Here is a 26011-nt window from a genome sequence, read left to right as displayed (position 1 = left end):
AAAGAAACTTGGATTCTCAGGATATTTTCCCTCTCGTTATCTAGGGGTTTTCACTTTGTTCAAAGACTGTGTCCACCTCGTCTTCCCTCTTTCCCTCTATGGTGCCGATACAACCCGGATTACTTACAGCAGAGCTATGTTTGGCAACTACCTCGACCTTCTCTCCCAGCTCCAGCCCCCTCCCAGCAGTTGCACACACACGGATGCGCATACACGCACACACGTTATTAGCCAACACAACTCTGAGACCTTCGGCCAATCACCTCCTTCTCAGCCTACATTTCATCAACTCTAAAATGGGAAGATTGGACTAGCTCATCCTTTTCTGTTCTGAAATGACACCATTCCAGTTTCACATGACTCTCAAATGATGGCGTTAGAGTCCTAAATAATCTGAAATGGAAGACAGGTGTCGAAATAATCCAAGATGCCATCCTCCATCTTCCCACCATTTGTCCACATATCCATACCAACTATCCTATTATTTACTCAATTATTTTCCTTTAAGTTGACTTTTTTTGCTTAAAGGCCTGTATTTAAAAGGGACAACATATCACTACCATAATCAGAAAATCATAATCTTTTGTCATAAACAGAATCGTAACTAAAGGAAAATAAAGCAAACAGAGAAAATTCTATCTGGGTACTATCACCCACCCAAAGACACTAGCCGGCTGTTTGCACCTCTGTGTTGAAATGGCAGCATAGCTAGTGTTGAAAGGTGGCTAGAGTCATGCTTCCACAAAAGGTGATTTCTCCTGGCCTTACTCAGCATTGACAAGGGCCACAGTTCTCTCCCCAAGGCGTACTGGTTGTTATTTATCAAAAAGGTTGGACGCCATGCCACCCAAGTTCACTCTCACATCCTTCTCTTTGTGTAAAACATCTTCACTGTTGTTCTTTGTTCACTATGATACAGTGTTGGAAAGTGTCCCCGTCTGCATTTGTGACCATCTCCTTCACCTCCGGGTATTGCCAGGCAGCCGGGACAGGGAAGCAGGAATACTCAAACATACCCTTACACACAAGCACAAAATGCCCCCCAACAGCTTAAAAACAAAAACAAAAACAAAACAAACAAAAAAAGCATACTGCCTTCCCTGGCTCTTCCCCAAGTCCACAGCTCTGGGACTCTGACCTTGGGCAGTTCAATGTTGCTGCCTTTTTGAAAGGAATCACTGCCAGTGTACAATCAAGAACAGCTTCCCCTGAACATCTGAGAAGCCTCTGGGCAGTTTGTCCGTTTCCCTTTCCTCTCAGAGACACCAAGAGGAGGAGGAAAAGCGGGACAGAGACTAGAGGGGTAGAGGCAGGAAAGAGCACAGGAGAGGCGCTGCCTTAGTTTATTTAGCACGGTGTAGGGAAAAAACACTTCAGTGTCTCCTCCTTGGCTTCAGTCTGGCACCTACTTCCAATTCTATCATTTTGCAGCAACATAAACTTGGGTGAGTTGCTCATCCTCTCAGAGCCATCATCTCGTCCTTTGCAAAATGGCTCCTGTGGTGAAGATGTCCAGAGTCCCATCAGGTACAGGGCCAGCCAGGCAAGACAAGAACGCTCCCCAGAGATACCTTCTCTACCTCTTTTAGCTTTTCTTAACTTTGGCATCATTCATGGAGGTCCAAAATCTGCCCTCTTCATATTTGTTTGTTTGTTTTGCCTCCCAAATCCTGGGTCTCATCTGCAAAGTAAAACAAAGAGAGAGAAAGAGACAGAGAGAGAGCACGTGCTGTGAATTTTCATAATTTAAGAGTTTCTCCTACGATCTGATTATGGAAAGTGATGTATAGGCGCCCAGTGGAATGACAAGAGAGCAAAGAATGGGGAAGAAAAGACTTTACACCAGCAAGCCCAATAATCATCCCCTTTTGAATAATCATTAGCAGTCTACTGGAAGCTCCAAGTCCCCAAAAGGTTTTCGGGATGAGAGAGTAACACCATGAATCTAGAAAATGTGGTGCATTTTGTGCATAGATTTGAATTAGAATTCTTGGTTGGTTTTGCATCTGAAGTTGTGGAGGTAGGCGAAGGCACAAAGAAAAACAGAGAAACACTTCCCCCTGCTGGCGAGAAGGCAAATAGCAGCATAGATGTAAAAAATTTCCATGAGTGTGGATTTAAAAAATTTCCACTCATGCCCTAAATGTTTGCAAAGGATTCACTACGTGCATTTGAATTTAAATTTTATGGAATCCATTTTCCCATCTGAAGCTACCTTCAAAGGTTGTAGAAGTGATCAAAGAACAAGGGCCTCTTTTCCAATGATTATGTTCTTCACTGGACATTGTTATTTCTTTCCTTGAACAGGAAATACATTAATATGATTTTAAAATCAAAACAATATAAAAATGATATATTGAAAAATGTCACCCCGTTTCTGCCTTTTTTGCCCATACTTCAGATGCTTTTATTAGATTTTTTATGTAAATATAAACAAATATGGCTGTATAATCTTTTTCCCTTCTTTCTCATACAATAGGTGCTTACTCAACACTGTTCTGTATATTGTTTTTGTCACTGACCACCCTGTCTCAGAGATGTTTCCATTTCAGAACACTGTAAGCTTCCTCATTCTTTCTTCACCGAGCATCTTAAATACAGAAGAAAACAAAATACACTGCCAGTTGGGAAACCATATACATTGGTTGACTTAATTGCAAAATGTGAATGATTTAAAATTTTTAGCATAGAAATGACCTTCAGCCCACATGACCCTTTGTAATAAACTTGTCTCCTGCTTAGATTTTTGTTCCAGTCCTCCTGTGAATTAGCATCTCTGCCGTGGTACCCACCGCGTTCCGTGCCAGAACAGAGCTTTGTCACCACTGAACTTTACAAGCTGGCGCTCAGAACTGAAACAGCTTCATGCCACCAAGATTTCTATTAAAAACCCAGGGTGAAGAAAAAAGCCTTTCGCTTCAGCTGAAATGCTCTCGTAAAGGGCAAAACGGAAAATACAAACACCGCTGCCTTTTTGCTGGTTGGTTACCACAGCCGTCAGCACCTCCCAAGCGTGGCAGTGGGAGCCAGGTTTGGTTTATTTGAAACAGTTAGAAAATGGTGCTTCCAGTGCAGACAGCAAGTCAGTGAGATTGTCAAGGTCAAAGAAAAACCCAATTATCTATAACAAACACTGACCGTACAATTAAATTATACCAGTCAGAAAAATGTTTGATCCTCTACAACTGGCTTTTCCAGAAAATTCACCCTCAAAGCAGTCTGCACCATTGGTTAGCATCCAGCTGACCAATTTCCTTTTGTCAGCCAACATCCTGCAACATGTCACTAGTCAATACGTCAGTGCCCACTCACGTTTCCAGGGTCCACCCTAGCAGTCACCCATGGCTTCAGTGTGAGCACACAGATATCTTACCATCAAGGAATTGCTTCTCTCTACCCAAGGGCTTTTCTGGCTACAGAAAAGGCATGCAAGGCAGGACAGAAGTGCCAGGACATGAAGTTCCCCATAGAGCAATGCGGGATGAAAACTGGTAGATACATACCATAAATAGTCAGCCTCCTTGCCTCTTGCTGGAGTGATGCTGAAGGGTGCTGTACCCAGACTCTCGGAGGACACAAGTGCAAATGAGCCCCAAATGCTCACAGTAGTGAGCCACTCATTGACACGTTCTGTGTTGGCTTTTTTCCTTCTCCACTCTCTTATATTTTTCCTGGATCACCCCCTATGACAATCTGGGTCCAATCAGGAGACAGAAAATACACAATAACCCACACAAAGCAAGTTGAGTACAAAGAACCATTAACTGTGCTACAGGAACCATAAGATACAAAGAGACTCTGTAAGGCACCCTATGGCTTCAGATGAGTATCCATGGAAGAACCAGCCTTGGGAGGGATCCAGACATCTTTGGAGAAGGTGTGGCTCTGCCCATCAGGGAGCAGAGAAGTCTGCTGCTATGGCCAGGCTAGGACTGGTCCAGAGGTGCTTGTGAGGCCACACTCCAAAGAGCAAGTGAGAAAGCAGACAACTAGAAACTGATCTTAGGGTGTAGAGTCAGGGAGTCCTTCAGAGGCTGTCTGTGCTACAGCCTCTGGTTTCCATGTTGAAGGGGCTACACGAAAGTTATGACCACCTTTGCAGAGACTGCAAAGTTGCCAAAGGGCCATGTTTTGGCCTGTGGCTGAGGGAGGCCCCACTGGTGCTCTCACACCCTTATTTGAGCTTCATCTGGTCCAGAAACAGCAGGAGACCTTCCTCTTTATCATTATTAATAATAATAATAATAACAATTTTATTATAATAAAAGACAGAGTCTCTGAAGGACTCCCTGACTCTACACCCTAAGATCAGTTTCTAGTTGTCTGCTTTCTCACTTGCTCTTTAGACTGTGGCCTCACAAACACCTCTGGACCAGCCCTAGCCTGGCCATAGGCCATGGCCATAGGCCATATCTACTGAAGTTAAATAGTCACCAAACCTGTGGTCTAGTAATTCCACTAGTAGGTATAGACTGAAAAGAATAAGAGTATATATTCACCCAAAGATACTACAAGAATGTTGACAGCAGCTTTACTCATAATAAGGAAAAACAGCAAATAATCCAAATGTCCCCCAAGAAGAGATTAGATAAATAAATTGTGATGTATTCATAACAATGGATAAAAAAGACAAAGTACTAATACGACATGATAAATCTCACAGACATTATGCTGAACAAAGAAGGAAGACTCAAAAACAAAATTACTACAAAATGCCATTCTTGTGAAGTTAAAGAACAGTGAAAATTAATCATTGAGGCTAAGTGTCAGAACAGTGGTTATCTCTAGATGAAGAGGTTACTGACTGAGAAAGCACACGAGGGAACCTTCTAGAAAGGTGACAAAGTTCCGTATCTTAATCTCACTGATAGTTATACAGGTGTATTCAAATTACCCAGGTATATTTAAAAAGTCCACAAGCTGAACACTTAAAATTAGTGCACTTTGACAAACCTTGAAGTTCTTAATTTTACCTCAGTTTTTTTTTTAAGGACTTTATTTGAATATCCCAGTTTAACAAATTAGTAACTGCAAATAAAAGGCCTTTGGAATCAGAGTTCTGGGTTCAAGTCTCATTTCCACCACTTCCTACCTTGTGAGAACTTGAGAAATCTACTTAGCTTGTCTGAGCATCAATTTCCTCATTTACAGAATGAGCATAATAACTCAGTTGTCTCCAGTCTGCAGAGAGGATTCTACACATAACACGTGAAAAAGCACCTAATACTTACCAACTATTGTATTCAATAGTTCTTCATTCCTTCTCCAGGAATTTCACAGTCCCTTAACTTGACTTCCCCAAAGCAGGGTTTGTGTCTGTGATGGCAAACGTGGCCAATGGGCTCACCCTCCACTGTCCATTCCCACACCTGAGGATAGGTTAATCAGTGGTGCTCCTCTTCCTTGCTGACCCCTAAAGCCATCTCCACGATGTGCTCCCTGAAGCTGTACATTCCATGAGAGCTGGCACATGAAATAAAACCTATGTACCATCCTGACCCAGGTTATATTCATCTTTGCCTTGTCTGTAGCGTCTGGTACAAAGACTTGTTGAGGTTGTGAAAAACGATAAAAGAACTGATATTTATTTAGCATCTAAAGCTCAACAAACTCAGGACAGGGTTATATATAGAGAGATGGTACCTCTTAAATCTTCACAAAAATCTTGTGAGAGAAGCATAATTCTTGTTGAGTAGTCAAAGAAAATGATGTTCAGTCTTACTGAAGTCAGAAGCACCAATTCACAGATCACAGGTGGCTAAGGCAGGTATAAATCCAGGTCAGTTTGTCCCAATGCCCAAGGTCTGTCCACCATGGCATGCCACACTTCATCAACTATGGAAAACCAATGCAGGCCTAACATTAGACAACAGACAATTATGGATGAATCATTCAGAATCGAGAACAAGGAAAATAGACATGCATGATGCCATTAAGGGTGAGTTAAAAAGAGAACACAGGAAATGATTTCATGCCAAGAAGTAAATAAAAATAAGTGAGCCCTGATGGTTACAAAGGAGCAACACAGAATCACCAGTCTGCCATAGTAATAATTTATTGGCTGCTAATTCTGCAGATTTGCTTTTTCAAACATGAGCACATGAGGTATTCTGCCAATGGAGCAGAGGGCGCCTTGGCTAATCCCAGCTGAAGGTCAGCTTCACAATCTCTGCAGAGCCCTGCCTATTTTTCTTGCTTTCAGTTTGGTCTGCTTTCCTGCCATTCCATGTACCTCATCAGAGATCAGAGATGGGAAAACAGAGCTGGCCTCTGACAAAACAGAGCTCTTTGTTGGGGAAGACTGAGAAGACCCAGCGTGCACAGGCCCTGTGCCATTTTGAATCTGGAAATACACATTGTAATGACTTTTCTCCTGGGGAAGCAGAGGAAACAGGAGAAAAGACAGGGTGGGGTAAGAATGCCAGACTGTTAGAGCCACGAGGACCTGCAGATGCCATTTTGCCCATTTCTCCAAATGCCAGTCATGACTACCATATTCCTATGCCATCTTTACTATTATTTTCTTATTCTCTTCCTTTAATAAGTGCATTTACTTGACAGTATTGACCCTCATCCTAGGAAACAGATCAGTGAAATTATACGCTTGATGTGCTAGCTGTAGTTTTCCTTACAGATATTAAAATAAATATGGTACTTATGAAAATTAAAAATGTTCATCCAAAATCATGATGAGACATCACCTCACACATGTCAGAATGACTAAATCGAAAACACCGGAAACAACAAGTGTTGGTGAGGATGTGGAGAAAAGGAACCCTTATGCACTGTTGGTGGGAATGTAAATTGGTACAGCCACTGTGGAAAAAGTATGGACGCTTCCTCAAAAAATTAAAAATAGTAAGAGTACACTTGATAAGCACTAAGTAACATATTGAATAATTGAATCATTATATTGTACAACTGAAACTCATATAACACTGTATGTTAAGTATACCTCAATAAAAAAAAGAAATGAAAAAATTAAATATAGAACTATAATATTATCCAGCAATTCCACTTCTGGGCATTTAGGAATCAAAACCCTATTTCAACAAAATATTTGCCCCCTCACATTCATTACATTATTACTTATAAGAGCCAAGACATGGAAACAACCCAAGTGTCCACTGATGGCTGAAGGAACAGAGAAAATGGGATCTGTATGTAAAATAGAATATTATTCATCATGAAAAAGAACAAAACCCTGCCAATTGTGATAATATGGATGAATCTTCAAGACAGTATGCTAAGTGAAATAAGTCAGACAAAGAATGAATACTTACATGTGGTATCTAAAAACACTAAACCCATAGATACAGAGATTATATTGGAGGTTACTAGAAGCAGAGTATGAAGGACAGGAGAAAATAGTTATAAAATAAATAAGTCCAGGAGATATAATGTACAGCCTAGTGACTATAGTTGATACTATACTATAGATTTGAAAACTGCTGAGAAAATAGATCTTAAAAAGCTCTCATCACAAGAAAAAAAAATTGTAACTATGGTGATGGATGGTAACTAGATTTACTGTGGTGATCATTTTGTCATATATACGATATCCAATCATTATGTTGTCACCTGAAATTCATGTAGGTTATAGGTCAAGTGTATTTCAAAAAAAAAATTGTTCAGCCATCTAACATGTAAAATCAACAATGCAACCCCCTAGTGGGACATGTACCATTAACATGTTGATAAAATATTGCTAAAGGTTGTTGGATTCTAGCCTTTTTTTTTTTTTTCATTAGTAGCAGAAATACAGTGGTACAGGCACCTGGCTGCCTCGGTTGGTAGAGCATTTGACTCTTGAACTCAGGGTCATGAGTTCAAGCCCCACATTGGATATAAAGATTACTAAAAATAAATAAAATAACTTTTTTCCAAAGTGTCCATTTCTAGGGGCACCTGGCTGGCTCAGTTGGTACAGCAGTGACTCTGGATCTCGGGGTTGTGAGTTCAAGCCCCACGTTGGGCATAGAACTCACAAAAAATAATTAAAGAAAAATCAGAAGTTTAAAAAAAAAAAAAAAAGAAAGAAAGAAATTTAGTGGTCCTAGGGGATTTTAAGGAAACCCAGCCTACCCAGTCCACAGCATAGTGACTCTGATGAAAGAGTAGGGTGGCCAGGAACCCCAACCCTTTAGCATCCACACTGCTGCCACCCCATCCTGAACCCTTGGCTGCCCCTTGTAGATCAAATAAAGTGCAAAGAGCAGTACTGGGGACACTGTCCTTGAGGAGGAAACTGAGGCACAGGGAAGAGAGCTGATGAGCAAAGACTGAATGTGGAAGTGATTGCAGGAAAGATCTTGAGCCTGAGGCCTCTGACATACATCTTGGGATACCTGTATTACCCTGGTGCCTTGCAAAAGCTTCCACACTGGGCCAAGGAGATGGCCCATGGTCTCCCTCCTCCTCTGGCTTCTTCCACACCTCTGGTCTGGAACAACCCTTGAAGCGTGAGAAGAGGCAATCTGGGCCAGGAAGGAAAGTAGAACAGTGGGTTAGAATGACGATGGCCAGGGTGCTACTGTTCTGAACGCTCTTTGCACCGAGAATATACAACCAATGCATGAGAGCTTCAGGGAAATAGACACAATTCAAATGCACCTGGAGCATCTGGGCCCCCTGTTCTCCCCTAACAGACACTGAAGCATCTAGAAATGCACCCACCAGCAAACCCAAATCCTACTCCACAAAGATCGAAGAATAATATGAGACAGCTTCCACATCTCGGTCTCTTTCCTCAACTCCTCCCTCTTCTCCTCACCCTATCCCTCTCCAGCCATGCCTCTCCGGCAGCCCTTTCTCGGGATCTTTCTCTCTCAGGGCATCCAGTATCTTTTCACCTGGAGAGCACACCAGCCTCTGCAGATCTCCCCACCCACTATGCTGTTCCACACAACACCAGCAGCGCAGCCCACCCTGCTGGTGATGGAGTCTTCCTCCTCTGAAGCCTGGAGGTGGGATCATAAACAACGAAACTCAAATCGTCTTTTTCTGTCCACCAGATTTTAGTTCAATATAAGCAATCATTTTCCAGAGCAAGAGGGAGAGAGTAAATAACACAGGGCCCATACCCTGCCTTTCAGTGAAGAGCCCCATCACTCTAGCTAATGTGACTCCTCCCAGTGGTGATCTTGTATTGGTTAGGGGTCAGGACCACTACACTGACAACTGCATGGGGTTGGGTGTGTGTGTGTGTGTGTTTGTGTGTGTGTGTCTAAGAGGAGAGAAGATGACTCAGTCGTGGGGTACTCTCTATCCAGAGGGGCAAATTTGATTAGATGCTGATTAGAATAACTAATTAGTAACAGACATAATAATAAGACATTACAAGTTGCTCATTCCATGTCTTGTTTATTATTCTCAACCACCCTGCAAGGTTGCCATTCATATCAACCCCATTTATGTGGACCAGGTTGCCCAGAAGAGACTGAATTCTAAAATTGGTTGATACTAAGGAAACTACCATCTCGAGTATTTTGTGTGGTTTCTCATGTGAAAAACTTGATCCTACTTTTGGGGCAAGTGGTCCTTTGTCTTGGAAATCACCATTTCAGAAATCCCTCTGGGTTACACTATGCAAAGTAAGTTCATTCCTACCCACAGATTCTGGGAAAGGGACTGTTTTAGTGGAGAGGGTGCTTGGGAAAAGCTTGTGTTTAGAAGAGAGAGGCTGATAAGTGGAGTAATAATGGATCTTCTCTCATATGTTTTCAAAAAAAAATTGATTACTTATTTTTTTTTAAACATTTTAAAATCTGTATGAATCTACATAGTGGGCCAAGAAGCCTTCTGGGAGAAGAGGGTTTGGTGTTTACCTACAAATTACATGTATTAAAACATATCCGATGGACAAGGGTGGACACATATGAGGCCAGATAATGGGAAGAAAAAGAAGGATCTCCAAGAGGAAATTCATCAAGAGGGAGGAGTATGGATGAGCACCCCAAGCACATGTTGTTGGAGCACAGTGCTGGTTCTGAGTCATGAGTGGATGATGCTGTAACTCACAACACTGCTCTCCGGGTACCAGGCCGTCCCTTAGGAAACAAGGTTGCTCTGCAGTGAAGTGGAAGAGCTGACATCTGATGGGCCATGGACCTGCAACCCAAGCCAATCAGAGAGGAGTATTCCTAGTCAGAGGTAAACCAAGAGAAGGACCATCATGCATTGTTCTGAGGGACCATTTCTGCTGACCACAGGGATAGCCCGGCTTCAGCATGGGGACAAGGTTGCCAGGTATTGTTTGATATAGGAAAAGACATTAGGGTTCAAAGCCAATGGCCAAGAAAAGAACTCTTGAGACATCTTTGATGCAAAAAGGTGGTTTTATTAAAGAACAGAGACAGTGTGTAAACCTGGCGATTCACAAACCTGTACCCCTGGGGCTAATAATATATGTTAATAAAAATTAAAAAAAAAAAAAAAGAAAGAAAAAGAACAGAGACAGGACCGGTGGGCACAAAGAGCTGCACTGGGGTCATGAGGAGTGGCCCATTATATGCTTTCAAGTTGGAAGGGGGTCACGGTAGCCTAAGTCTGTAAGGAATTTTGGAAGCAAGGATTCCAGGACCTTGAGGGGGCTACTTATTGCTGGGAAAAGGTCATTTATTACTGTCTAATAAAACCCTAGTCATGAGACCCTTCAGATGCTTGGTCATGCTTGGAGGATGATAGCCAACATGTATCTTGGGGAATAGAGATAAAGGAAATTTCCAAAGCAATTTTTATATGTTAAAGTAGACTTACAGGATTCTGGGGATTGAGCTAAGATTACCTGTTGCCCTTAGCAAAATATTAGCTGAGTCCCTAGAAGAAGGTCACTCTGCCTGTTTCAAGGACTTGTCAATGAGCTATAGGTGTAGGGAAATTTAGTAATTTCTCTTCTGCCTTTTTTTCCTGCATTATTGTTCTTCTCCCCCAGCAGAACCCCAGTGGGGATTCTTGGGCATCTCATGAAAGGCCCCTGAAGACAAGGGGTGGAGCAGGGGAAGAGACAGTACTGCCTGCTAATCTGAGCAGGAGGACCGCAGGTACAAAGGGACTGTTAGCAAAGGGAATCATGTTGTATTTATATGAACTACTGAGGTCCAGGGATTTTCAGGTTATGAGCATATGAGCCAACTGAGGCTTAGAGAGGCTTAATAAGAGGATCTCAGCAATTCTTAACCCTCACAACTCACAGAACTCCCCAGGGAGCTTCTCAGACAAACTGATGCTGTGTTTGAAACCTAGTGCAACTGAATCAGTCCTCTGGAGTGGAGCCAAGGAATAAACAATTTTTGAAAAGCTCCCTAGGTGAATCTAATGTGTGGCCAGGTTGTGAAGTACAGGACTAACTCAAGATAGATGAGTAGATGAGAGAGAGGGAGAGGGAGATGCCGCCATTTTATGGATTAGGAAGCTGGGAGCTAGAAATTCAAAGGAGCAGTCCCAGTTCATTCTGTCAGTAGCAAAGTCCTAGGCCACAACTAGGTCTATCTGATTGCTGCCGCACATTGATTGTGTTCTATCATGTTGCTCTCACAACTGGAGAATGAGAAAAAAGGAACCAAGACAGACAAAACAGCAGAAACACCCTCCAAGACTTCAGCTTCCTACCTGTTAAAAATATCCTTAGAGTAAGTAAAAGAATTTTACAATACTCCTGCATAGCAAGGAAAAGCCACTCAGGCCAGATCAACATATTTCAAGAAAGGCTTTTTCTCCCCACTTCTTTGTAGCTGGAAATGTCAAGCACAAAGCACTGAAGGTATGGAGGCCGGAGCTGCATGAAAGGGAGAAAGAACGCAGCTGGTGTGGCTTGGACTCCGAGGGAATCACAGGCCTGCCTGGGCTCCCAGCCACAAGGAGCTCAGACAAAGACCGCCACCTTGTGGGAGAAATAGCGCAAGACAGGCTGGTCCCAGAGCCTCAGACGTGGCCAGAGATGTGGGGCCTCTGGGCACTAGCACTTTCCTCAGAGTGTCTGTGAATATGCAGTGAATTTCAATTAGAGCTTCCCTTAGAATTTCAATCACAGCTATCATTTATTGAAAGCTTACAATGCACCATGTTCTAAGCAAGGCCGTTCAAGGGGGCCCTTCACAAGCCAACCCCACCAACACCAAACACACACACACAAACCATGGAGTTGGTGGTATTCTCTTCAAGACAGCAATGAGGAGACATGCCTAGAGATGTGGATAACTGACTAGGTCAAGTCACAGACCAAGTAGTGATGAGCCGGGATTCAACCTTGGGCTCAGGACGGGGGCTGGGGGATGATAGTGACCCTCATTTGCTATTAGGAATGCAGGGTCCATTTGACTCCAGAACTCTTGGCAGAGTATGTGATTGGGGAAAATGCAGGCAGGAAAATGAATGCCAGCCAAAAACCTGCCCTGGCAACTGTCCCACTCACTGTCTTTTTATGTCCTCTCCTTGGTCTGTAACTGCGCAGAAAACAAGGGTGAAACTGGGGGGCACTTGAGTGATGTACTGGTAAGTATTTAAAAACTGGCTTTGTTGGGGGGGGAACCCTCATTTGTGGCATTTTTCAATTTCTGTGGTATAAATATTCCCACCGTGGCCAATTTCAAGCTACCAACTTGGCATCAACTACTTCACAAATTTCCTGAAAATTTAACACAAGCTTGTTGTCTGAACTGGCTCCAATATACCTATGGAATCGATATGGTTGAAGAAAATAATATCGGGCAGTTAGAACTAGGGACCACCCCATCCCCCGGTCTGTCCAAATAAACCAGAGTGTTTTAGCACCCTTCCGTGATCTCATTCAGGTTTCTTCTCACAAGAGCTAATGTGTAATTTACTTCATTTCGGCAGACCCACACAACTGGGTTGTGCGACTGGCATTGTGCACAGAACACTAACGATTGAAAGCTCTGGGTTCCACAGGCCGAAAATCCAAGTGAGTGACATTCCAGACCAGGGGAATAGGTTTCATGAATCAAAGTGGAAAAAAGGTCCATCCAAGTCAAGACTGGGTTCAATGGATGAAGGAACAAATTAGAACCCTTAAAAATGAAAAAGAGTGAGAGTAGAGATGAACTACATATATATATGTATGTATGTATATACTCTCTCTATATGACTCTCCCACTGGGGGAGAGGGGTCACAATGAATATTCATCTTTGAAAATCAATATAAACCTAAACAGATAATAATGGGATTTCTATAAAAGAAAAAGGAGTACAGTAAGGGGCACCTGCTGGCTTAGTCAGTTGAGCAAGCAACTCGTGGTTTCAGCTCAGGTCATGATCCTGGGGTCATGAGATCAAGCCCCACATAGGACTCCTGCACTCTGCGCAGAGTCTGCTTGAGATTCTTTCTCCCTCTCCCTCTGCCCCTCCCCCTGCTCATCCTCTCTCACTCTTTCTCTCTCTCTCTCTCTCTCTCTAAAATAAATAAAATCTTTAGAAAGAAAAAGGAAGGAAGGAAGGAAGAAGGAAAGGAAAGAGGAAGGAAGAGGGAGGAAGGGAGGGAGACAGACAGACTATGGTAACCGGGGATCATGCTTTCCTTTGGATTCGGATTCACTTTGCTGCTTCTTAGAAAACTGGTTTAAGTTTGGTCTTCCTGGGAGGAAACAGTGGGGTACCTGCCTGCACAGGCTTTGGGGTGACAGCCTGTGGCACTGATTAAGTCACATGACATTTATAAGCCTCAGATTCCTTGTCTGTAGAATGGTGGTATTGATGATACCTTCAAACCCACTTCTCAGGTAAATAAAGTGTGAACATTTATCCACATTTTATTTCAAATTGTTGGCAAGGGAAAATACTTCAAGAACACTAATTCAAGAGGTTTTCTTTGAGGAGGAAAACAAATGTGATTTAATAAACACTACTTGACTGGAGGTTTAAAAGATGAATGTGTGGTTTACAGATGATTAGAATAGCATCAGGCTTAAAAGAGCATTGTACCTTTGAATATCTGGTTAAAAGTTATTGCACGTATCTAAAGAACAAGAGTTAGCAGAATGGAGTCAATCTAACTTCCCAGAAGGACTCTAAATCACATTAAACTCCATCAGAAAAAAACACCAGCACTTTATCAGGAAGGCTGGAGCCTTCCCAAAGGGGCTAAAAATCACATCAGCCCACAAAGTTCTGCCCCGGATCAGATTTGGAGTGATTTCCTTTCGTGGTAACCACCACACTGGGCTGGTGTGAGGATTAAATGAAGTGCTAACAGCAGTTAACTTCTATGAAATGTGTGTCCTGTGCCAGGACCAGTAGTGAGCACTTGACATCCATTACAAAATCATGTCATTGACCAGTTTAAAATTCTCCAGGGGCTTTTCCTCACACTTAAGACAAAACACATCTCCTATCCTTGGTATCAAAGCCCTACATGGTCTGATTCCATCTGCTACCCCTTTACCCCTTGCACAATATCCTCCAGCTGCAATGATGTTATTTCTGCTCCTCAAACACAATAAAGCTGAATCTTGCCCAAGGACCTTCACACTAGCTGCTCTCCCTGCCAGGGCTGCTTCATTTTCTCATAGCTGGCTTCCCTAGGACCTTCAGATTCGGTTCGAGAAAGACCATCCCTAACCTGAAAGCTGCTAGTCCCTCACCCTCAATCATATGCTCTACTTAATCTTCTGTAGAGCACTTATCTCTGAAATGTTATTTTTGCATTTATTTGATGACCAGCTAATTCCACTGGGACAGAAGCACTGTTATGACAAAGGTTTGTCTGTCTGGCTTACCTGCTTTCCCTCCGACATCTAGAACATTTCCTGAGAGGGCACCTGGGTGGCTCAGTTAAGCTTCTGCCTTTGGCTCAGATCATAATCACAGGGTCCTGGGATGGAGCCCCACATTGGGCTCTCTGCTCAGCGGGGAGTCTACTTCTCCCACTCACTCTCCCTTTGTGCTTTCTTTCTCTCTCTCTCTCTCAAATAAACAAATAAGATCTTAAAAAAAAAAAAAGAGCATTTCCTGTCATGTAGTAGGAGCCCAAAACATACTTGTGGAATGAATGAATGATATCAATCATATCTTCTCCTAAACCATATGGTTGTTCTATTATTCTTTGCATTAAACAAATAAGAAAACAGCACAGAGAGATGTGGAACAATTTGCCCAGTCATACTGCTAGAAACCAGCAAAGCTAAAAATGCAAACCTAGTTGTTGCTCCAAAGCCCCCAGGCTCTACCCCTTCATAGTCATGCCTGTAAAAACAAGCTTCTTCACTCATATAATCTATTTTATATATTACACATTTAGTCTAGGAAATTGGTATAAATCTGCCCTTGCTTTAGACTTTAATCTGTTCTTCTGCATTCATTAGTCAAAGAGCTATGTACTGTTTTATGTTAATCAAAATTAAGAAATATGCTCACTTCAGGAGTGAAGATGCCCATATTTGTATGACTGTATTTTTCCTATGTCTAACCTTGAAAATTAAGCTTACTAACTTACTTACTCATGCCTTCCACACCCCTTGCCCACCCACTGCCTATCATTTCTTTTAAAACCAGTTCAAGGCTGCCTTCCTACAGAGTGCTTGCTTCCCCTCTGAACTCAGCTTACCCCAGCACCCTTCCACATATGTACACATTCATTTTTTTCCCATGTTGTCCTCATTTTTTACATGATCTGACTGCATTTATTTTAATTCAAATATATATTATAATTTAAATTGAAGCTTAAAAAGTAGGTATTGTTTGTACCTGCCAAGCATGTTTTGTCTTTACAGTGAGCACTCTGGCTCCTTGAGAATGGGGCCAATGCCCATGGGGCTTCCTGTATTAGATAAATGTACATGAGACCAACAAGATAGTGGAGAACATCTCTTCAGTTGCCTATTAACAGAAAATGTGGATATATAAATAAAAATGCACTTTCTTCTCTCTTCCTTCCTTGTTGAAATGTCTAGATTTGTGGAACAACACATATATTTTCTTTTATTGCAAAGCTCACTATTTAACCACGACTGTAACTTGTTCAACATACTTACCACATCAAAGTATGTATTTTTGATCACCTAAAATAGTGGAAATTCAAGTTTACATTCAAGCTAAAAGAATCTTGACAGCTAGTCAGGCTTTTTTTTTTTTTCCTTTGAGAAATGTGGCTGGGAAGGCACAGAGGGAGAGGGAGACAATCTGAAGCAGATTGCATGCCCAGCACAGAGCCTGATATAGGGCTGGATCCCATGACCCTGAGATCAAGACCTGAGCTGCAATTAAGTCACTCAACCAACTGAGCCACCAAGGTGCCCCAGCTACTCAGGCTTTTATTATCATTTTTTTAAATGGTTACCTGAATCTCACCTGTTAATTATGATCTCACTCTTTTTCACAGAAAGAGTGTGCAAAACATTTGAATAAGTTCCTGACTTAAATCCAGAGAAGCGCAACCATTGATTTAGTATTCATTGCCAAAAATAATTACTGATGACTACTTTATTGTTTTCTTTGAAGAAGTGAGCATTTGTCTTGTCTTTCTCTAACTAACTTTGATATCTCTTGAGGCATATGGTTCAACTCCATGGAAATCATTCTCTAGGGACACCTGGGTGGTTCAGACAGTTAAGCATCTGCCTTTGGCTCAAGTCATGATCCCAGGGCCCTGGGATCCAGTCTGCTTCTCCCTCTGCCATTCCCCCTGCTTGTGTGCATCCTCTCCTGCTCTCTCTAATAAATAAACTAATAAAATCTTTAAAAAAAAATAAAAAGAAAGAAAGAAAGAAAGAAATCCTTCTCAAGTCAAATCTTTGTAGTGAGAAAGTTCCTGCATTTTAAGAGTTGTCCCCACCCAACCCGTGGCCTCTCTGAATAACTGAGGCACTAATATGGAAAGAACAATTCATCTGCCTTGAAGAATATCACATGTGTATTGACACTGTGATGCACACCTGCATCGACTAGGAGGAAGTGTTGAGGTGGAGGTGGTTTACAAAGGGGTAAACACTGATGAACGCTGATGTTCATTAGGCTCCTGCACACCTGACACCACTTTTCAGCATCCCTTCCCATCTTAGTTCCCTCCCATAACCATAACAAAGCACACTCCATATTAAACAATAGGACTTTCATCAGTTAGGATGATTTTTGCAATTTGTTTCACATAATCAAATGATGACTAGGACAAGTAACTGGGTTGCAGGAATATGGGGAAGGCGGGCAGAGACTTCACTGCCAATCTCTCATATGTGCTTCACTCGGTGGGTTCACAGATTTTTTTTTTTCCCTCTCACAGACTGACTCTGTCCATGTGGAACAGGATCTAGTGGTTGACTACTCCAGACATGTGTTTACAGCGTGGCCACCAGAGAGGGACACCAGTTACCTTCCAATGTCACAGGTTCTAATTTGTGCAGCTCAGATCAAGGGCTTAACCCTAGATTGTTAACCGTTGTCTATAAACCTCTTTATTTTCCTCATTGTCTACAAAGAACGTGAGTCACCAGTATAATCAGTGCTGCTTGAATTTAAAGCCAATAAAACTGGCCAATAAAATTGGATGTGACCTGAGATAGCCTAGCTGGCCACCCACACTGCTCCCCATGGCAATGACTCAATGGTTCACTATAGTGTGGGCCCACCGTTCAGTCTTGCAAAGCCAGAAGGTGAACATTAGGACATGAAGAATGGATCTGAATCCAGGCAGTTTCACAATTAACCAAGCTCTTAGAGCTTTGTACATTAAAATAACTCCGGGAACTGGAATTAGACTAAAAAATTAAAATCATTCATGGGGAGAGGTATTTCCACCCAGTGGAGAGATTACTTTGAGTCTCTCCAGGTGTTGAATAGCATCTTTTCCTCCTTTAGTAAACTTTTTTTTTTGTAAGATTTTATTTCTTTATTTGACAAAGAGACAGCACAAGAAGGGGGAGCAGCAGGCAGAGGGAAAGGGGGAAGCAGGCTCCCTGCTGAGCAGACAGCTCAATGTGGGACCCAATCCCAGGACTCTGGAATCATGACTTGATTCCATGATTTGATTCCAAGGCAGACGCTCAACCAACTGAACCACCCAGGCACCCCCCCCCAGGTAAAATCCAAATGTGAAACCAAATATGCCCCAAATGTTACCTAATAATCACAGAGTCATAAGAGGAACAACTAAGATCATCTAATTAAACTTAATGGCTTCCACCTAATAGTTGAAGGGTTCAGAACAAGTGTTTCCAAAATATGCCACCTTGGCATGAGGATTATTTTGAACTAAAGGTAGTCAAGACCCTTGGGGCACCTGGGTGGCTCAGTGGGTTAAGCCTCTGCCTTCGGCTCAGGTCATGATCTCAGGGTCCTGGGATCGAGTCCCGCATCAGGCTTTCTGCTCAGCAGAGAGCCTGCTTCCTCCTCTCTCTCTCTCTGCCTGCCTCTCTGCCTACTTGAAATCTCTCTCTGTCAAATAAATAAATAAAATCTTTAAAAAAAAAAAAAAAAGATAGTAAAGACCCAGCAGATTCAGGAAAAGCTCTTTACCTCCTCCTCAGCTGCCTAAGCTTACACAGGAAAGGGAGCCTGTAATACGAAGAGAACTATTACCAGAAGACACTTTTTGAAAGAGTTCAGCTTTTTATTGGACATGTTACAAAAGAGGTTTAGTCAAAAAGACCGAAGTCCCCGTCATCATCAGACTCCTCAGATTCTTCTTTCCTTATTTCCATTTCTTCTCCTCAGATGGGACAGCAGGGCTGAAAGGGGCAGGAGCTCCTGCTAGGGCAGTGCCAGCTGATGGGGCAGGTCTACTAGTGCCTACACTGCAGCTGTGCTGACATTGGCCAAGGTCACTGCAAACAAGCCTGGCCAGAAAGCTTCAACATTTACACCCGCTGCTTTACAGTGGGCATTGATCTTATCTTCTGTGACTGTCACCTCATTATCCAGCAGAGTGGAGGCAGGTGAGCTCCAGGCGGAGGCCAGACTGCAGGTAACTGCTGGATGGGCACTGCCAGGCACCATGCTAGTCACTGATGAAGGAGGACCTCACCCCAACATGGCCTCACCTTCCTTTGAACAGCTGAGTACCTTAGTGGCAGCTGAAGAAAGGGGTTAGAGATCCCTTCTTTCCTAAGAAACGTACCTGCAGAGCAGGGCAAGCTTTGTTTTCCAAACATCTTTCGCCTTTCCATGAATAGCCTTCCTTCCCTTCATATCCCCAGACCTCTACCACTTTCCTCAGCTAGGACATTATATAAGCTTCTATTACCTGGCTGCCCTTTGGGTCTCATATGTTCATAGGGTTCCTGTATGTACAGAATGACATTTGTTTTTCTCCTGTTAAATCTGTCTCATATCCGTTTAGTTGTTTGACCAGCCAAATAACCTAGCAGGGAAGAAGGGATAATTCTTCTGCCCCTACATACCAAACATATCCTCTCCATAGACAATGCCAATTCTAGACACTTTGGATCCCTTCCTTTCACAGATGCCTGTCAGCTATACCCCCTCTGAAAATATTCCTTATTCTGAGGTCAAATACTCTTATTACTTAAGTATGCAATTTCTTGCTTATAATCACTATATTTTCTCCTCCTCAGAATTTCTACCTAGAATTTCTACCTAGATTCCACCTAGATCTGAATTGGATTTAAGGTATTCAGATAATATCACATACTTTCTATGGATCTTCCTTTCATTTCTACTTTCCCTAATTTCCTTCCAGGAGGTGTGACTTTTAGTTTTCAGGGCACCATCTATCATCTAGAATATTCAAGAAACATATATATATATATATACACTAAAGCTATTTTTAAGATAAAAACAATCGGGTGCCTGGGTGGCTCTGTTGGTTAATCTGCCTTGGGCTCATGTCATGATCCCAGGGGTCCTGGGATCGAGTCCCACATCAGAGTTCCACATTAGGCTCCCTGCTCAGCAGGGAATCTGCTTCTCCCTCTGCCTCTCCACCCTGCATCCTCTCTCTCTCTCTCTCTCTCTCTCTCTCTCTCTCTCGCAAAAATAAATAAAATAAAAACAACCATCATGAAGACTAATTCTTATTACTGTAAAGCTCCTTTCCATCTTTATAAGCACATATAGAATATCTTTTATTTAAGCCATCTGCTATAATGTCACCCCAATTGTCAAAATAGCCAGCAACTCAGTAACATTAATAGATACTGGCTCCTTAACTTCATAACAAATCTTACTTTTGTTAATCTGATCACTATCATTACCAGTTTAAATCTTAAAAGCTGATAAATATGAAAAAAGTGATGTCATCTGCGTTAAAGGAATATCTTCTTATGAAAAAAAAAAGTGTTCACACCAGAAAGCATGTAACAAAAATATGACAAAAAGACTCATTTAAGGGAAAGATAAATGGCCATCAGAGTTCCCCAAACATAGATGAGAAAATTCATATTTTAAAATTCTATCTTGGTATGCCCACCATCTCCTTCCCCCAAGGCTAAGAGCAACTTTTTCACAAAGTAGCAAATCTGCATGTATCTTAATGGACAGTTTAATGTTAACTGATGGGCTACATCACAGAATATTTCTAACAGAAATGAAATAAACATCCCATAATAAATTAACATGTATTATGCATATAGTATATACCCAGTACCATCCTAAAGACCTGGTTTTCTACCTTGATTATATTCTCATTTATGGCACACTGACCTTTTACTTTATACCCTGACCTCTGCTCAACATGCAGAGCTTCCCCCTTTCTCTCTGTCCAAATTCCACCCATTCTATTGGGGGGGGGGGGGGCAGGGAGGCAGAGGAGAAAATCTCAGATGCCAGGCTTGATCTCACAACCCTGAGATCATGACCTGAGCCGAAATCAAGAGTCAGAGGCCTAGGGGCTCTTGGGTGGCTCAGTTGGTTAAGCGCCTGCCTTTGGCTTAAGTCATGACCCCAGATTCCTGGAATCGAGCCCCAGGTCATGTTCCCTGCTCAGAGGGGAGCCTGCAGCTCCCCGAGCTTGTGTGTGTTCTCTCTCATGAATAAATATCTTTACAAAAGAGAGACACTTAACCAACTGAGCCACAGAGGTGTCCCACAACTCCAACCATTCTTAATGATTTACTTCATCTGGGATGCATATTACAAACCACCGTCATTTATATGACTTGGCTACCCTGTGAATTAAGCATTATTTCCTCTGTTCAGAGAAGTAACTTGTTATCTAGTGAATGGCACTTCTTCAATAGAGACTTCCCAACTGGAAGGTCTCACAACTACACCTTTTGCTGCCTCCTTCCAGCCCAGGGATTGCCAAACTTTTCCTACAGGTGGCCATATGGTAACTCGTCTCACCTTTGCCAACCAGTCTCCATCTCAACTGTAGGCTTGCAGCCAAAGCAGCCAGACAATTGAAACCAAGCAAACCCAACAGGTGTGGCTATGTTCCAATTAATATTTATAAAGACAGGTAAACAGGATTAGGTCCGTGGTTTGTCTAGTCTGATGTTTCTCAGATGGTGATCCCTCAGCGTTTGCTGGAAAGTGAATCTCAGGTCCTGACCCAGACCTACCAGATTAGACTCTGGGCATGGGGCTGGCACTGTGTGTTGACCAGCCCTCCAGATTAATGAGGCATGCTAAAGTTTGAGAGCCACTGCTAATGTTCCTGATTACCCACACAGGACTCTCCTATCGCATAAAGTATGAATAACTAAGGTGGCAGATATGTCCCACTTCACCAGAAAGTGTCCATTCCCTGCCTCCCACCCCTCCCCTACTCCTCCCCCACCCCTCCTGATTTCTCTCCTCCTCTGGATTTCCTGCCCCAATATCCCAGGGGCTTATGTAGCCCAATCCTGGTTCTCTGCGGCCATTCCCACTATCTTGCTGTCCCAGTTCCATCATCCATTCTCCTACCAGCTAGGTCTCAGCTGCATTCTGGAATTCTGCAACTCTTCCAGGTAACATATGCTCACACAGCCCCCATTTCCAAAGCACCCCTACCCTTGAGCACTCCTAGAATGGCAAGGAATGAGGTTTCCAGTGTCTGCCAAATGTTGCCCATCCCCCTCTCTAGCTTATCATGCCCCTGCACCGCCCCACCTCCATGTTCTGACCCCCGAGCAAGAAGGCAATTCTTTCAAGCTCCTTCAAGACAAAAAGCAATCCCCCTTTCACATTCACATTCGAAAACGTTCTGCCCAACTATTATCTCCACCTGTACTGGTGATTTTATACTGCAGCAGAGATAGAGGGATAGCTGTGAGCTTGGAGTTTGTTATGGAAAGGCAAATAATACTTGTCCTCTCCCATACAACCTTACAAAAACTGTCACAAGAACTTAATGGGAGTTTGAACCCCACCTAAAAACGTGTTCTATTGTCATTGAAAACATGGATCGGTGTTGATGGAGGGTCATTTAGGAAATGATATTGGTCAGTCTTTTGATTATGAAAGGCAAGGCCTAGGGCCTGATTTGGAGTGGGGAAGCCCTGGGGAGGGGAGGGAAAGGAACCAATCCTGCCCAATAAGCCAATGTGCTTCGTTGGGGGTTAGGAGATAGTCAGAAACCACTGACCTTCACTGGATTAACCCTCAGAGACAGAGTTTAGAGGATGGGGTAGAGATGAGCGGTCAGGCAGGCTAGTCTGTAGAAGAGGAGGAAATCATAGGGCCCTGTAAGGGCCTATTTAGCCAGAGCATTCCATCCAGTTAAGCAGGGATTTTGTTGTTTATAACTTAAACGTCCCTGCCCCTCTTCCCCCCAGGGGATTTACTTAAAAACAAGTCCTAGAAACCAGTCCCAGGTAACAAAGCCCAAATACAAGGGTGGGTCAGGCCAGGTGGAGGTAACCAATCAGTGGGGGCCCATACTATCTCAGCTACCAAGGAGTATGGGCCCCGCCCTTTGGGTGCCTTTTGGGCGCCAATTCTGACCAAGGTGATAGGCTAGTTCAAATATCTACTACAGGGTAAATTGTAATTCAATTAGTCACTTATGTGTGACCTAGCATGACTATGTAGTTTTCTCTGTGTGTTACAATCTCATTGGCCAACTGTGAGTGGCCAGGCCAACCACATGGCCTTTGCCCTTAAAATCTAGTCTGTAAGGCAGAGAGAGGTCACCTCTTTTTAAGAGATGGCCCCGACCAGTCGGTTTGACAGTCGGTTTGATTCTCGATGCTTGGCGTGAAATAAAGCTTTGCTTCACCTTCGCTTTGTATCAGTCTCACTCCTTTGATTACGGACCCAACAGCCCAGACACCTGGCAGGAGTATGGTGTCCAAGGATACAAATGGCTACCAATAAGTTGCTGCCATAATAAATAACATATATTTAGCAATATATTATATCATTCCCCTCATTCCCAAAGTACTCATAAAATTTGTTAACCATCATCTTAGCATCAGACTTAGGAAACAAAATCTCAATCATGTTATTTGAGAAAAGCATTTGATCCTTATCAGAATGTTCCAAATTCAGACACAGTGGGGTAGGGGAACAATGGCAATTTTTTTTAAGACCTCACACTCTCATTATTGTCAAAAATTATATAGACAATTATATTGTCACAAGAGATATCAAAGCAAAGAGGTCATGGTAAGAAATGATGACTGCTTAAAACAGATTTAAAAAAAAAAAAAGATTTAAATATATGCCATTTCCCCTCCACGTATTCACAATACTCATCTCTAGGACCTGTCTTCAAGAGTAAAGAAAAGTACCTTTGAAGAGCCAAAGCAATGAGGATTAGGGACCCTCACTCTTTGAATGTAACTCTTTGACAAGGCTGCAAAATTGTTCAAGTTACACTGTATCTAGTATGTGTATACCCAGTGTAACTTGAACCCATGGATACAAACAGTTATTTCTTTTAGATTCAATGTGTATTATTGAGTAAAACAGTTAACACATTTTATAAAATTGATTGTGAATCATCTACTTAGATTATAATCAGTTCTCACCCTATTACATTTTAGAAAATATTTAGGATTTTCTATATGTTACTCACAAAACAAAAAACAAAAAAAAATTAAGATTTTATTTATTTATCTGAGAGAGAGAGAGAGAGAGAGAGCGTACACACAAGTAGGGTGGAGGGGCAAAGGGAGAGGGAGAAGCCACAATCCACTAAACCAATTTATTTTTGCCAGCAAATGCCTTATTGTTTCATTATATTTTTAAAACCTAGATCACTATGCCTAATTAAATTTATGGAATTTTGCTGAATGTTTATGGGTGATTCTTAGTTATTCCCCAAAAGCTGAATAAATTTGATACATGCACCTATATATACCAAACAAATGCCATGCCTTTTATCATACTATACACTTAGTAAATAACACATATTTAGCACCATATTCTATTGCATTGTTGATAATTAACGGAAACATCATATTTGCATCTTATTTTCTCTTATTTTAAAAATGGATAAAACAATTATGTCTTACACTATTTTAATTTTCATTGCTTCTAGTAATCTTTTAAGATTCATTCCATGACTTTTTCTCTCTGCAGTCTTCATTATGATCCTCAAAAAGCATGACACTTTATTTGAACTGAAACAATGAAGCCAAACTGTTTCTCACAGAAAGTGAATCCGATTTGGCTAGTTGTATGTTGAAAACAGGCTCAGTTAATTAGGGTCTATGACACACTTTCCATGCTTGACAAAGTTTCAACCTGAATGAGCTGTATCATTAGCTGCAAAGTTTTGACCAAAACAAAACTGAAGTATAGGATAACAAAACAAAATTTTAAAAAGCATTTTATCTGAAACCATTTATGAAAATGAACAATGTCTAGATTTTCCCCAAACTTTGGAATATATCAGGTTAAACAAGGTACATCTCATTGAAAAAAAAAAAAAGTCTCATTTATAGTTATTTGATATTTTAATAAAGTCTATTTGGTTTATTTCCCAGAAACTGAAAAAGTGAACAAGGACTAGATAAACAAATCCTTTGGCAAGTCAGGTGGTTTTCAATTCTTTTGCTTTGAAGGAAGGTTGAACAGTGAACTCATAAGTCATCAAATCTAATTTTTTGATACCAAGAATTGAATGGCATTGCTACAATAAAAGTCCATTCCCGGATATAGTACTGGTTTATACGAATACGGTTTTTCAGGGCATACAGATGTAAAAATTAGAAATAAGAATAAAAGCCAAAACAAACAAACAAACAAACAAAAAAACAGAAGTGATGCTCAGCTTTCCAGAAACGAGACATATTCAACCACACACATATGAATTTGTAAAAGCAAAATATCCACTTCACCAAGAAAAGTATTTTCCAATAAACTTTACATTCCATTAAATAATTAGGAAAAATACTTATTCTGCTTTGACCACCTACAACAGTAATTTAAAAAAAAAAAAAAAAAAAAAAACCTCAGTCCAGAATTACCCGATTTGCCTGCTGTCTGTATAACCTTGGGCATTTTACTTAATGTCGCAGTTTCCTGATTTTGCAAACTGAGGACAGAACTTACTAAGACGTAGCTCAGTGTTGTTCTAAAGACTGAACGAATTAATGCATATAGGAAGCGCTTAGCGCCAAGCCGGGCACAGAGTGCGAGCTTTATAAGCGTTACCTCTTACTACTATCAAAGTAATAGATAGCAAACCCTCAAAACTAAAAGCTTGTGGGTTTGTCTTCACCGGCAGGAAGATGCTGGAGGGATGGACCACAGACACCCTCGGAGAGTAAGAGGGGGATGCCCACGGGAAAACAGGACGGAGAGAGGGGAAGAGAGACAGGAGGCCCCTGGAGCTCCCTGCTGGGAAGAGAACGGGAGCGGGTCACAGGCTGAGAGCGCAGACGGGTAGGAGAGTTTTGATAAGCAGTTCCACCTACGGTTCGCATTATGCCTGCGGATCGCGACTGCTCCGTGAAACAGGAGCAAGAGAGTCAGGCCTAAATGCCACCGGGCACCCGGCCAGCTCCGCACCGGCGCCCCCTCGGCCCCCGGCCCGGGGAGTCGCTTGGCTCACGCGCCGGACCACCCCCGACTCCGATACTGACCTTTGGCCCAGACCCCGCGGCTGGCTCGGCTTTGTCGCCGCCACTTCCGCCGCAGCCCGGCCTCGCGGGGGCGCCCGCGGGCAGCCGGA

The 26011-nt window shown here is 42.3% G+C and overlaps 1 long non-coding RNA gene across 1 annotated transcript; it reads right to left on the bottom strand.

Annotated features, from left to right (window-relative positions):
- Positions 1 to 1069: 1069 nt before the first annotated feature.
- On the bottom strand, positions 1070 to 26011 carry LOC308338470. Its single transcript, XR_013966406.1, has 6 exons — positions 25923 to 26011; positions 8349 to 8477; positions 5644 to 5835; positions 3504 to 3693; positions 2216 to 2298; positions 1070 to 1681 (listed from the first exon to the last, which is right to left on the bottom strand). It is a non-coding gene; the product is annotated as an uncharacterized lncRNA (long non-coding RNA).

Source organism: Martes martes, assembly GCF_963455335.1.
Source record: "Martes martes genome assembly, chromosome: 2".
Taxonomy (NCBI): domain Eukaryota; kingdom Metazoa; phylum Chordata; class Mammalia; order Carnivora; family Mustelidae; genus Martes; species Martes martes.
The sequence above is the reverse complement of the archived record's forward strand: the minus strand, read 5'-3'. Positions and strand labels throughout refer to the sequence as shown.